Below are 13,602 nucleotides of genomic sequence, written 5' to 3'. Positions count from 1 at the left end.
TCCAACAATGCATTTAAAAAGTCATTCACCTTAGGTGCCTGAGGGGCTAAGTCAGTTAAGCGTCTGACTCTTGGTTTGGGCTCAGGTCATGCTCTCGCAGTGCAGGAGTTCAAGCCCCCCATGAGGCTGTGCGCTGAAAGAAAAACACCATATGACATCACTTTATGTGGAATTTGGGAAACAAAACAAAGAAACAAAGAAAATGGAGAAAAGAAGACAGACCAAAAAAACAAAAAACAAAAAACCAAAAAACCAAAAACAGACTCTTTTTTTTTTTTTTGGGACAGAGAGAGACAGAGCATGAACGGGGGAGGGGCAGAGAGAGAGGGAGACACAGAATTAGAAACAGGCTCCAGGCTCCGAGCCATCAGCCCAGAGCCCGACGCGGGGCTGGAACTCACGGACCGCGAGATCGTGACCTGGCTGAAGTCGGACGCTTAACCGACTGCGCCACCCAGGCGCCCCAAAAAAACAGACTCTTAAATTTAGAGAGGAAATGGTGCTTGCCAGAGGGCAGGTGGGTGGGGGGTGGGTGAAACAGGGGAAGGAAATGAAGAATACACCCATGGTAAGGAGCATGGAGTCATATGAGAAGTGTTAAATCATTATACTGTACACCGTGAAGCAAACATAACCCAATGTTAATTACACTCGAATTTTAAAAATTAATACAAAATGGAAATACTCTCATAGCAACAGAAGATAAAAGTTTTAATTTTATAATCTTGGAATGAAAAGTGATATACGTAGCTTATGAAATCATTAATGAATTGGAAAAATGGAACACTGTCATAAAATTGCTCATAAACACATATGTAATTGAGTAACTCCTGCAGACATGTGAAAACTACACCCCATTTTTCCCCCCAAAATGGTTATTCTCCCCTTGCATCTTTCTCAGAAAATAACCCTAATTTCACTTGCAAAAATTCTACATTTATGAATTTAATATGCAAATCTTCTAATTTTCTGTATAGGATATACATTTTTCTTTCAAATTCAACTACGTGTGGGATTTTCTCAGGACTAAACCGTCTAATGTATACACATACATAAAATATCCAATGAAGAAATCCAGTATAACGAAATGAAATCATACTGGTGCACATAGACTACATTTTTTATGGAACCACTCAAGGTGGAATGATATTTTCAACTGGGTGGGAAAAGTTAAGAGACCTACACAACAAATCTTGAAGTTACAGAAACTTGCATGTGCATCAGGTCTGTCTTCTCTCTTACAGTGACAGAAAGGAGCCTTGCAAGTATGTGTGGTGAATGTAAAACTCGGGCAGGTCTACGAATCTCTGAATGAGAAAATGAGCAAAAAAGAAAAATTAAAAAACAGTGGAAATGTATCGAACAGGGGATCTGAGCATCAAGTTTCATAAAGACAGAATACCATGAGGCTTTTTCTTCTTTTTTTTTTTTTTTATTTTTTTTTCAACGTTTTTTTATTTTTATTTTTGGGACAGAGAGAGACAGAGCATGAACGGGGGAGGGGCAGAGGGAGAGGGAGACACAGAATCGGAAACAGGCTCCAGGCTCCGAGCCATCAGCCCAGAGCCTGACGCGGGGCTCGAACTCACGGACCGCGAGATCGTGACCTGGCTGAAGTCGGACGCTTAACCGACTGCGCCACCCAGGCGCCCCGAGGCTTTTTCTTCTAAAATTGATTCACAATGTTTGCTTGCTACAGTCCTACCCACACTGAGAAGTGGCCTTGGTATGTCCTTTGACCAGCAGCAGTCACAGATGGATCCCATGAATGAGCTTTTAGTAAAATCTGCAATCAATTTAAAAGTATTTCGGATGTTCACGAGTTCATGAGAAATTAGAAAACATGCCAAATCTCAGCTAAAAAGGAGATAAGGTAACGAGTATGTTTTGAAGGTATTATTGAGGAGATTCCTTCCAACAAAGGCAAGAAAGGATAACTGTAAGGAATTCTGTTGCAGGAATAATATTGAACATTCGAATAACGGGAGGTTCCTGGCACAACGTACCTGTCAGGTTTTCAGTTGTTTTCAACGACGAGAACATTCTTGGGAAAAAATCCCCACTGAAAGTTAATAAAAGCATGTATGATGTGGAGGGCACATTGTGTTTTTACCTCGGGCTCTGGTTGCGGCAGGACTGGGAGAGTGGGTCCCAGCTCATTCTTCTAGAAGGTCCTGAGAGTCAACATTCGGCGTCTTCACTTCCCAACTGAATGCGGCTCCTGTTCCTCCAAATTTGTGTCAGGATTTCTCCCCAAAACAAGCCTGAACCTGACACAAGCCAACCCCAGCCTCTCTGACGCGGGCGTGGCAGGACCCCCTGAATCCTTGGATCCTTGAGTGAAATACATCTTGTTCACAAAGCGGCAGGGGAAATGACGAATAAGCCACGGAACAGCCCAGAAAATGTAAGGGACTGTGCCACTCACTGACCATCTGGCCTTTCTGGAGAAGCTGCCCAGCACCCCTGCCCCCCCGCCCAGGGGCGGAACCTGCTGGACATGCAGCTCTGGCTCTTTGCCCACACTCAGAGGCACTGGGTCCTCAGAACCAAGGAAGCCTTTCCAGCTCTGAGGCGCCCTGAATCAGAAAAGCCTAACGGGCGCCTTCTCTGGCCATCACTGCGCACGCAGACGCCCGGCCCCTCCCTGGGCGTGGTGCGTGCGCGCCCCCTGCCGGCCTCCGTGGGAATTCCTGCAATGCTCAAGGCCATGGCTGCTCAGCTGGAAGTACTGAGAGCGCAGCTGGTCCAGTGAAGCCTGTTCTCCAGATTGGGAAGGGTCTTAGTGAAGGGCCTGCGACACAAAGAAATCTTTTCCTTCTCCTTTTTACTGACTGAAGAACGAAACCGAATTTATTGATGTCATGATATCATTTGTAATGCTTTAAGCAGCATTCCCAGAAATACAGACGACAAATTGACACATGCTGAATGAACCACAGGCAGTGGTGTTTACCACGAAAATACTTGGGTTGAATAAAAAATTGACACCCTTGAGAAAGACATACAGGCTTTCAGCTATGGAATGAATACGTCATTGGGATACCAGGTACAGCCTATGGAATATAGTCAATCCTGTAAGAAAGTGTTGCATGTTTTCACATGATACCTACACTTGTATAGGTATCTGGAGAGCATAGCGTATACATACGGAATCACTATTATATATGCCTGAAACTAATACAACATGGTGTGTCTACTACATTTCAATAAAATTGGACAATACTTTAAATTTTTCCTTCACCATTAAAAAATTATTTCTAATTGAGAACATATGAAATTCCATTTATACCACATTCTCCAATGTCACCATCTTGATGTTGAGAGCTTATTTTCACGTTGTCAATAATGTGTTTGATGACACAAATGTGACGAGCCCAGAATGCACATCTAAAGGAAGCTACACATGCCTGTATATGGGTAATATTTTCAATGAAAAGTGCTTTAGGGATGAAGATGGGTGAAATAATTTCCATCAGACTCATAGGTAGATAATTGTGCCTTCAAATAATAATTGCCATGTCTTGGGGCACCTGGGTGGCTCAGTTGGTTAAGCGTCCGACTTCAGCTCGGGTCAGAATCTCACAGTTTGTGGGTTCAAGCCCCGCATCAGGCTCTGTGCTGACAGCTCGGAGCCTGGAGCCTGCTTTGGATTCTGTCACCTCTCTCTCTGCCCCTCCCCACTTGTGTTCTCTCTGTCTCTTGAGATTAAATAAATGAAAAAAAAATTTAAAAAAATAATTGCCATGTCTTCACATTTAGAGGAAGGCTGGGTGAAGACAGGTTTCTCCTTTCATGTAAGAGAAGGCTATGGTGTTTTAAACTGCTCACTTACAATCCAGAATCCAGAGATCAGCAGTAGATGTAAGAATAACAATGCACTATCATGTTGCACAAAACTAGTTCCAGAAGGAGAATACGGACCTTATTCTCAAATACTTTTGGTTGAGATCAATAATCCATCCTTGCAAGTTCCAGACTGCTGGCTCTGGGGGCAGCACAATGCCTGACGCCTGGTTTTGGAACATAAGGAAGGTCGTGCTCAAGCATGGGGGAATGGAGCAGGGACTGAGGGCAGTGGGGGATGATGGTTACCTCCCCATGGGGCACACTCTGGACTTTACCTGCTAATGAGCTGCACACTCTGCCTCAAGCCATCTCTCTCCATGACCGATCCTGAGACTGGGCCCCCACACGCCAGGCAAAATGAGGGGGACCCATCTTCCCAGGGGCAATGGCCTCTACAGAGCTTGCCCCAGTGAGGTTGGAGCTTTGCACTCAGGGAACTGTCATGCCCAGGCTTCCTACCCTTTCTGCCTCCAACACTAAGAGCATCTTCACAGAGCCCCTCCTGCATGGCCCATTGCCCCCTCCACACACTGTAACCAGCTCCATCCTTTCCTCCTTGCCTCCTCTTTGCCTCTGCTTCTCTCTCCTCCTGTCTCCCCCTGTTTCTTCCTCTCACTCTCTCAGACATGCCCAATTCCCCCATCACTGACTCAGTGTCTCTCTCCCTGCCTGTCTCTTTGTCTGCCTCTCCCCAGGCCCTCAGCCTTCTACTCTGTGCAGCCCTGTCCAGGAGGCAGGGCACCACATGTCCCGTGTCCCCCTCTCTCCTGTCATGTTTTAGCCCAGGCCCTGATCACAGTGGATGAGAATCCTGTTTACAGAAGCTGCTCATGCTGACCTTTCCTGCAGCAATGCTGTTCCAAGCTACTCCTGGGAAGCATGTGGACAGCCAGACCTTGAGCCCTTGGTGGCCCAGCCATGACCTCAAAGTTGCTGGAGGGCTGGTTGCCTCCACAACCTGGGAGGAAGGAGGGCCCTGCAGGCATCAGGGGCTCGGGGACAGAATGCATGGCCTTTGAGGACCTGGAAAGAGCCAGATGCTTACAACCAATCCTGCCTTGGTGGTGAGGGAGGAGAGGGTATCATGTCATCGACCTCTGCCCTGCCCATCCCTCACTAAGGATAGTGGGAAGAGGTGCGCCTGGGTGGCTCAGTCAGTTAAGCGTCTGACTTCGGCTCAGGTCGTGATCTCATGGGTTGTAAGTTTGAACCTCTTGTCAGGTTCTAGGCTGACAGCTCAGAGGCTGGAGACTGCTTGGGATTCTGTGTCTCCCTCTCTCTCTCCCTGCCCCTCTCTCGCTTGTGTTCTGTCTCTCTCTCTCTCTCCCGCTCAAAAAATAAACAAACATTGCAAAAAATTAAGGGAAAAAAAAGAAAACACTGGGAGGAATATGGGACATCAAAGTCTCACCCCAAAAACTACCACCATGAGTCTACCTCAGCTCCCACCTGGATTGGTGCTATTGTGAGGTAGCTGGTAGGTGGGAAGAGTCCACAACATCTGGATTAATGCAGGGTTTCCTCACTGTTCTGCCAGAGACACTGCTGACCCCTCATCCATTTCTTGCAATCAGGAATTAGCCACTTCCTGGGGACTGATAGCTGCCCTGCTGATCACCACACACCACTGTGACGAGCAGGCGCTGTGTGCTTGCGAGTACCTATTGAGGAGTGAGCACCACCATCACAAGATCTAGAGGAAGGTTGTGTCCACCACCCCAGAAGGAACCAGGGGGACATGTGCAGTCAATACAATTCAAATAGGGACTTATCTTCTGCCCCTATTACTGTAGATTCTACCGGTTTGTGACCATGTATACAGGAGTCACACTGTGTACCTCAAAATAGAATGACCATAGGTCCTCCTGGAAGCAGATACTGACACAGAGTCAGAACTGTGATGGGTTTATCAGGGGAAATGAGGAAAGACAAAAGAGAGGGGACAGGATTGGTCAGGGAAAGAATTTAGTCAAATACGCATATCAGACAACTTTTCTAAATATATTACATCACCCAGCCCATTTGTCACAGTTCAGGGTCCTCTTCAAACTTCAAATTCTCCTGTAAGGCAAAGAGATTGTGGGTTATTGCAATGGGATCTTCTGTTGTCCTCTATGCATTTTGTCTTCAACAATATATCTGTGGCCTTGGATGAACACTTAATTGTGTGGCCGCATCTGTGTGTCTACCTACAAGGGAAGATGACTGTCTTCAAATCTTACATATAGATCCCTGAATGTACACAGTATCATACTTATCTTTTTCTTCTTTGTAAAGTAGGACCTGAATTTTCATAGAAAAAACACTGGAGTCCTTGCCGTATCTTTTGAAATTGTGATTGCCAAAATAGTGATTGCCAATCTCTCAGCCTCAGGCATTATACTCTTAGTTGCATGAAATTGAATGAACATCTGTTGATGATCTTCTGTGTGCAGATACATTCATTTCTACCCTGAGAAGGGTGAGTGCCCATGCATCCCATACATTTTACAAATTCCTTATTGCATATCCCCTGTTCATCATACTGATCTCAGAAACCAACATTGTCCCTGTTTCTCAGATTACAAACCTGAGGCTCTGAGATGGCCCCACTGAGAGTGGGTATTAGGGCTGAGACAGCAGGAACACAGGCAAAGCCTCAGGAAATTGTGAGGGAAGTTCCGGAGATTCAAAGCCACAGGCAGGGTGGTGACAGCAGATGCAGGGGTGTGGTGACTGGAGTTCAGCAGGGGTGGCTCCTCCTCAACCCTGGACTCCCCACCAAGAGTCTGACTCAGGCTGAAGGCCAAGGAAGCCGCTCAGCTGATCAACAACCTGTCTTCACATGTAGTATCACTGAGATACACAAACTTAGGCAGACAAGCATTTCCTAAGACCAAGTTTAAATTACCAAATCTCCAGGACATTCTTTCATACATGTGCAGACCCTTCAGAAAACCAAGGGAAACAACAATCCTTTTTTGTAGATTATGAACTGGGTGCACTGTGGTAACCTTGACATTCCAGAGATGATGACTAAATTGCACACTGTGCTTGAACCCATGAAGCAGTTCCTTACATATATCCTCATGCTCCCTGCCTAGGCTGTGGGCCCTGTCATGAAAGGCCTCCAAATCCATCCTACTCACCCTAACACCCTCCCCTCTGCACCTCTTCAAACTCTGATTGCCGTCCACAACTTTCCTTCTATTCCTGTGTGATTCAAGTTTCCCCCATTCCTTCACTGCTGCTTCCATTATGGTGACCACAAGTACTGTGTCATATAATGCATGTGCCCCATTTCACTCAGGACACCTGAAGCACCTAAAGTTAAGGGTGTGTCTCATCTGTCACAGAACCCACAACATTGTGTCTGTAAAATACGCACCAGTACTGCTGATATGTCTGCTTTTGTGTAAAAAATCCTTTCATTTTGACAAGAGAAACGTATAGCTCACCGCATTACAGGGAAATGACACTGCCCACTGTATGTATGTCCTGAGAAACTTGAGATATGCTACAGCGTCCTCAAGCAGGTCGCAGTTGGATTGCCAACACTCACAACCATCTCGACATCATTCCCACAAAGTCAATCATGAAGAAGATGAATACACTTTATCAGTCACTCAACCCGTTCAGGTCGTCTTACAAAATTGAGTATGTGGAGGAGCTGGTGGAGGAGGGGTAAGAGCTGGTGATGAAGGGCCATCCATGGGGTACAGCCTGCAAGGCGAACCTAGGAAAGGACCAGGCCCTCTTGCATACATAATGGCCTGTGGAACAGAAATGAAAGCTGTGTTCATAGGACAGAACCAAGCACCAACACTGGCAAAAAGCAAAAACCTAAAGAAGTCATGCTCATCTCCTACTAGCTTCCCCACAACTGGGTTCCAAGTGGGCAACATCGGCATCAAAAGAACTCTACCCATACTTTGGGTTCCGCTGAGAGCTTTGGGGATGGGGAACAGAGGCTATGGGAAGAAACTAGTGTCCCCACATGTCTGCAAAGGTAGAACAGCAAGGGCTCTTGTCCTAGAGAATTCATGGAGTGAATATGGAGTAAATTAAGAAAATAGCATATTCCTGATATGAAGGCATCTAAGTCCAGGATCAACCACCACCCCTTATCCCCCTCCACCACAGAGGCTGCCTATTTGTATGTGAAGAACTATAAAATAAGAAGGAATGACAAGGCCAGTGTCCACACATGGAATCATAGCCCTCAGGGCTCAAAGCTCTTCCTCTAAGCCCCCTACTGTGCCCGATCTGCTTCTCTTCTGACAATGGGGTCTTCTCCTCTCTGGAAGTGCTATCCATGGGCACAGAGAAACATGGGGCGATGGGGATCCTGAGGTCATGCAGAGAACCTGGAAAAGCATGTTTTAGAGAAACATGTTACCTATTCATTTCAGTTAGTCTTAGGTAATTTATTTTAATTCAGTGGTACTTCTCAGTTTAAGTACAGTACAATTTGCAGGGTAATCGTGTCCTCTGGAAAAATGAGCTGAAGTTCTAAATAACAGAATTAACACAAATACACTTTCGTTTCTGCTGTACATTTCCATGTTTCACCTGTAACTGTGACACAGGACACAAGACAACGTACTCAGGTGAACACAAATGAAGGACACAGTGGGGAATTACAATGCAGGTAATTGTACGGATTTTCTCTCTTCACCACTCATGTTCCAATGCATGTTTTCTAGGACAAATATCTCATCTCTTATACTTCAGATATTTATACCCAGGGCACATCTGAAGGGATTCCAGACAGCACATTTACAAAAAAAAAAGGGGGGGGGGCTTAATGTTGATGGGTATGAAATTTGCTTTGTCTAAGACCACTCTAAATGACACATACAAAAATAAAATTGGAGTGAAGGCATTTTGCATTTTCCTCCCATAACGATAACTGCAGATTTTCTGAGCACGTTAATCCCCTAGACAGAAACAGAACAGGAAGTAACAGCAAGAGCAATGATTCCACTTTGAGGAGGTCCAGAAAAAATGAGGCATGCCGGAAGACTTCCAGGTGGAGTGTGGTGTCATCCTCCTTGGGTTATTTCCAGGAACATACTGGAAAAGCCCTCAGGTCCTCATCCCTGACCATGTTTGACTTCTAAACTCACCACAAAGAGTTGACAGGATGAAAATAGACAAGCCCAGAGACACTCGAGTTAAGATTGTGCATTTACAAAATAAGAAAAACAAGTAGACATATCATACAACACACAAAACAGACACAATGCCAGGAGAGAGTGCTGAAGGAAAATGAGGGTTTCCCAAAAGAGTTACAACTGAAAATGTCCATAGCACTTACCTTATCCTTCTTGGTCCTTTTGGTAAAGTCAGTGTTATTGTCAATCATGGGAGCAAAATCTGGATCTGCAAAAGACCCTAGAAGGGATGGATGTTTATTTTGATTAGAGTAGATTGTTCAGAGACAAGACAAAAAAAATCACCTCATTCCTCAAACAACTTAAACTCTTTGGCCCAGTCATATCCCCAATCACATGCAGAGGGTATCCCACATGCTTCAGGTGATCCCAAGGTGAAGGGGAGAACCATCCCTTAAACTTTGATGAAGACCTGTTATAGCCCTGGTTCAGATGTTTTCATGACCGTCATCAAACAACTGTGGATGTCTGGGGGCTCAACTGGATGGATATACGTTAGGTTGAACCTCATGCCTCCCACCGCCCAGCACATGGACTGTGTATGGCACACATGTGCTGAAGTGCTATGCCTGCTTTTCTGTATACAGCCCCATTCCATCTCCACAAGAGACACCTGTACCAGCACAGCGTGGGGGAAATGACACAAAGATGATCTGTGGGTCATGAGACACTCGAGGAATGTGGTAATGGTGGCAGACACATTTCTCTTGCATTATAATGCCCTGTGGTAACACCTCTGCACCTTGTCCAAGACTCAACAACAACAAAAATTAGATGAATGTGCTTTGCAAGTCAACTCATACTGCTCAGATCATCTTACCAAGTGGTGCAGGTGGAGGGGTTTAGGGTGGTCCCCAGGGCCACCAAGGTTCAGGAGGTAGATGTGCCCAGGAGCCCATAGGGTGGCCTCTAGGGTAGGGTGTGCAGAATATTCCAGTTAAGGGAGGAAGTCCCCATGGATCCACACTGCCCTGCAGTACAGAAGTGACAGCTACATTCATATGCCAGACAAGAGAACCAATACCAAAAGTAGCTGAAACCCAGAGAAGTACATGTCAGCACCTGGCATCTTCTCTGCCACTATGATCCAAGAGAGCAGCATCACTACCTGACAACTCTATCCCTCCCACTGGGTACCACCTACAGCCTAGGCAAATAAATGCAGGAGGTTAAACTACTGTCACCACATGTCCCTGCCAATGTCTGAGAATGTAGAACAAAGTGATCCCATCTTAGAGGATTAAAAGAAGTAACTCCAAACGAATGAAGTAGCATATTCCAGAAGGCCGACGTCTATGTCCAGGATCACCCTGCATCCCTCCACTGTAGAAGCTCTGTTTTTGGCATCTTCAAGAATAAACACACACACACACACACACACACACACACACACACACACAACTGAGTGCAAATAAACAGCTCATTATCTGCACAAAAAAGCCACAGCTACTACTGGGAAAAAGTTCTGCCTGTCAGCCCCTCACTTTGCCCCCTCTGCTTCCCTCCCTGATAAAGGGGTCTTCCCCATCCCTGGAAGTGCTGTCAGAGGCCTAAGAGGCCACTGGGGAGTTCGGGATGCCTGGAGTCTTGCAGGGGAAGTGAGAAAGTGTTCGCTGTGACAAAAATATTACTTGTCAATGTCTACTAAGCCCAAATGTGTTTATCCGAATTCATAAGGAATTAATTGATTTTGAGCACACTACAAGACACAGAGGAATACATCATATGGGAAAAAAGAGGAAGAAACTTATGTAACTTAAATAATGTGAATGTGTTTTGATTTTGGTATCAATTCCCAGGGATGTGTCATGAGTGATGGTATCAGCTCTAACACTGATTGGAGACACATTAGAACCTGCTTGTATGAACACAACTGAAGGATTTTGTGTTCTGAATATTTTTACCTAAGATACAGCTTGAAGGATTCTAAACAGCTCATTTACCAATGAAGATGTGAAGGTGGTGAGTTATGACAGTGACTTTGTCTAAGACCACTCTAAATTGTACAAGGCACACAATATAAAAATAGAGGGGCGTCTTTTCACATTTCCAATTAACAGATAGCGTTAATACATCATCGCATGACCAGAAAGAGGAAAATAACAACACTGATCCCACAGAGAGGCAGTATGGTAGGAGTCAACAAACCTAGAGACTTTAGTATGGAGTGCAGTGTATCTTCCTGGTGTATTTCCAGAACACATGGGAAAAGCCAAAGTGTCCTCAATCTCTAAGTTCCTTTGGCTACTAAACTTACCAGGAAAAGGTGACAGGCTGAAAAGAGAGAAGCCTGTAGACTCTTGGGTTAAGGCTGTGCATTTGGCAAATAGAAACAGGCAGACATATCACACAACACACAAAACAGGGAAAAGGCTGGAGAGCATGCTGAATCACAAATGAGGGTGTCCTGACAGACGTACAACTGAAAATGGCCCAACATTTACCTTGTCCTTCTTGGCATTTTTGGTAGAGTGCTTGTTGTTGTGACTCACGAGAGTGACACCAGCTTCTGGATTGGCTAAAGGCTCTAGAAGGGATGGAGGTGTGTTCTGATTTTAGTAGACTGTGCAGAATTCAAACAAACACCACATCTTGTGACATCTTAAACTCTTCCTCACACTCAGGACCATGAAGAGAGGCAGAGAGTAACCCACAAGCCTCAGGTGACCCCAGCAAGATGGGGGAGATCCATCCCATCATCTTAATGAAGAAACCATAGGGCCCCGGCTCTTGTTCTTCATAATTAGTCAAATAACTTTCAACAGGTCAACTCAAATAGAAATCTGGAAACCGTCACTAAAACAGCCATTTCTTAATATACATTAGGGGTAATAAATCACCATCTCATTAAGATAAGAATTAAAATGAGAGTGTCAATTGGTAGATAACATCAATAAATCCTCAACAGAAGAGCATGGGTGTGTTTCTTCTGGCTCCAGGAGAACTGTTCAATCTTTCAGCTTATCTATAAGCTGCCTTCCACATGTGAGCAGGTATTATATAACTATTTCTGAATAGAAATGTCCTTAGACTAACACTATAGTCAAGAGAAAAGATCTGACCCTGACCCTTGAGGAAGATTCCACAGGGCCCTGGTTCAGGTGTTTTCATAACTAATCAAGCAACTGTGAACAGCTCAGGTCTCAACTAGCTAGAAATAAATTTAGGGGTGTGTCTCATCCTTCAGAGAGTCCAACACGTGGTCTCTGTAACAAGCTACATTCTAAGGAGTTCTATGCCTATCAACCTGTATAAGGCCTGTTTCTTCTGTATAAGAGACACTTGCTGCCCAGCTCACCATGTGGAAATGACAGCCCATTTCATGCATGTCCTGAGAATGTTGCAATGCCCTCAGTCAGGTTGACCTGAAAGCTCTGTAATGCCATCCCTGCATATTCCCCAAAGACTAAATAAGAAAAAAAGATGAAATGTGTTTTACAAGTCAACTACTACTATTCAGATCATCTTACCAAATGGTAGAGGTGGAGGTGGAGGGTGAGGTCCCAGAGGCCACCAGGGTGGAGAAGATGGGGGTGGCCCAGAGCCCATGAATTGTGATAAAGGGCAGCCCATGGGATAGTTTCCCTTTCTGGGAAAGAAGGAAATGCTCTGGAAGCCATGTTGTCCTGTAGGACAGATACTAAACTTTTGAGCTGTGTTAGGGTAAAAGGTGAAAAATCCAACAACAACACCAACACTAACATAGCTGAACCGCAGTGAAGCAGGAACAGTGCCTGTCTCCTCCCCCTCCACCTGGTTTCAACAGGGAAGCATCAGTGCCACAAAACTCCACTCTTCCCACTGGGTCCCACCTAGACCTTCTAGGAGTTTGAGAAACCAAGACAGTAAATTTCTGGCAGCATACATGGTACTGGCTATGTCTGCAAATGTAGGAAGGAAGTGGCCAGTCCTAGAGGATCAGAGAGATAATTCCAGACTACTAAAGAATGTCTGTTCCACACACACAGGCATCTATTTCCAGGACTACTCTCCATGCAGCCCTTCACCACCTCAACAGCTCTGTCTTGGCATATTAAGAGCAGAAATAACAACGGGGAATTATGGTTTCATATCATTCACTGAAATCTTGAGTCTGTCTCCAGTTAATTCTTATGAGTTGTTTCATTCCAGAGACTCATGAGAGAACCTTCTACAGGCCTTTCATGCCCGAGCTCTGATTCTCAGAACTCTGCGAGGTAAGGATGACCAGCTACACTCTGCTCTAAATATAAGGAAATAGGCTCTAAGAGGAATGAGGGTAAACGGCTTGCAAAAGGTGAAGCAGGAATTGATACCAGCTCTGCCTGCAAGGTCCTGCTGGCAGCCTCTGCTTACCTGGCTTCCTCTCTGGACCTGCTGTCCTAAGGACAAAGATCTATGGGCAGATGACATCCCTAGAGCCCTATAGGGGAATTGGGAAAGTGTTTTCTGCAGGAACAGTGCCACCTACAGGACTTAGTTAGGAAAAGTTATAGATAATATGTGAATTCACAGGTAATGCCGAATTTTTACGTACACTGTGACACACAGATTTTGTCCTGTGGAAAAATATGTTTGGAATTTTAAATGACAGAATTAAAATGAATATGTTCTGATA

The 13,602-nt window shown here is 45.1% G+C and overlaps 1 long non-coding RNA gene across 1 annotated transcript; it reads right to left on the bottom strand.

Moving 5' to 3' along the window:
• Window positions 1–5,825: 5,825 nt before the first annotated feature.
• Window positions 5,826–12,625, bottom strand: LOC122228753. The gene is made up of 5 exons (XR_006206735.1): window positions 12,476–12,625; window positions 11,450–11,532; window positions 9,149–9,225; window positions 7,478–7,601; window positions 5,826–5,910 (listed from the first exon to the last, which is right to left on the bottom strand). It is a non-coding gene; the product is annotated as an uncharacterized LOC122228753 (long non-coding RNA).
• Window positions 12,626–13,602: the final 977 nt, after the last annotated feature.

This window comes from Panthera leo, chromosome C1 (assembly GCF_018350215.1).
Source record: "Panthera leo isolate Ple1 chromosome C1, P.leo_Ple1_pat1.1, whole genome shotgun sequence".
Lineage (NCBI taxonomy): Eukaryota > Metazoa > Chordata > Mammalia > Carnivora > Felidae > Panthera > Panthera leo.
The sequence above is the reverse complement of the archived record's forward strand: the minus strand, read 5'-3'. Positions and strand labels throughout refer to the sequence as shown.